Source organism: Orycteropus afer, unplaced genomic scaffold (assembly GCF_000298275.1).
Source record: "Orycteropus afer afer isolate SDZICR_OR568_19922 unplaced genomic scaffold, OryAfe1.0 scaffold00527, whole genome shotgun sequence".
NCBI lineage: Eukaryota > Metazoa > Chordata > Mammalia > Tubulidentata > Orycteropodidae > Orycteropus > Orycteropus afer.
This window is the reverse complement of record NW_006922114.1, coordinates 817,567-819,067: the sequence shown is the minus strand read 5'-3', so window position 1 is coordinate 819,067 and position 1,501 is coordinate 817,567.

The window sequence follows — 1,501 nt, the reverse complement described above, 5'->3', positions numbered from 1 at the left end:
CATATGAGCAGTTGATAGTCTGTTCTACAATCAACTCCTGGCCTTGTTTTAGCTAAAGATATTGAGCTTTCTATCGCCTCTTGCCACAGATGTACTCAATCTTATTCCTATGTACTCCACCTGGTGATGTCCATGTGTATAACCACCGTTAGTGTTGTTGGAAAAAGGTATTTGCAATGAATAAGTCATTGGTCTTGTAAAATTCTATCATGAAGTCTTCAGCATTATTTATGTCACCAAGGTCAAATTTTCCAACTACCAGTAATTTTTCTTTGTTTCCAACTTTTATATTCCAGTCACCGTTAATAATTAACACATCTTGATTGCATGTTTGGTCAATTTCAGGCTTCAGAAGTTGATAAATATCTTCAATTTATTCATCTTTGGCTTTAGTGGTTGGTGCATACATTTGAACAATAATCCTATTAACTGGTCTTCCTTGTAGATGTGTGGATATTATCCTATCACTGACAGCATTGTACTTCAGGATAGATCTTGAAACATCTTTGGTGATGAATGTCACACCATTCCTTTTCAAATTTTCATTCCCCGCATAGTAGATCATATGGTTATCTAATTCAAAATGGCCAAAACAGATCCATTTCAGCTCACTGATGCCTAGGATATCAATATGCATTCCATTTCATTTTTGACAACTTCCAGTTTTCCTAGACTCATATTTCATACATTGCATATTCCAATTATTAATGGATGCTTGCAGCTGTTTCTCCTCAATTTAAGTCATGTCACATCAGTAAATGGAGGTCTCAAAAGCTTTACTTTATCCTGATCAGTAAGGCTGGTTCTACTCTCATGATCAAGCTCTTTCCCAGTTGTGTTTTGAGAGCCTTCTGAGCTAAGTGGCTTGTTTTCCTGCACTGTATGAGACAGTGTTTCTGAGCTATTCATATAGTTGCCTAGTAATGTAACAGACAGTGTTTTTCTGCTACTCATGAAGTTTTCCCTGGCCAATTCTTTGAGAAGTGGATGGCCTCTTCCTTCTTCCTAGTCTGTCTCAGTCTGCAAGCTGCATGCTAAAACCTGTGCACCACGCGCAACCCCGCTGCCATTTGAAACACTGGTGGCACAGCCTCAAGCATCACAGCAACGCACCACCACTGTACAGCAAACTGACAGACAAGTTTGTGTCCCTTAGCTGTTCAAAACCTCTCCACTCTCCCCTTACCTGGATCTCTCTGCTTCTTACTCACTCTGTCCTGGACTTCCTGGCTTTCCTTTCCTTTCCCCTCTGCTTTTCCTGCCACTTGAGGGGACATGGAGCCTGGGTCCCTTCCCTTATCAGGATCCCTCTGCTGCTTGTTCACTCTGTCCTGGATGCCCTGACTTTCCTTTCTTTTCCCCTCTGCTTTTCTTGCTGCTTGGGAGGGTGGGGCCTGGGTCTCTCCACTTACCTGGATGCCTCTGCCTCTTGCTCACTCTGTCCTGGACTCCTGGCTTTACTTTCATTTTATTCCCTTTTATTGTGATATTCATTTTATTG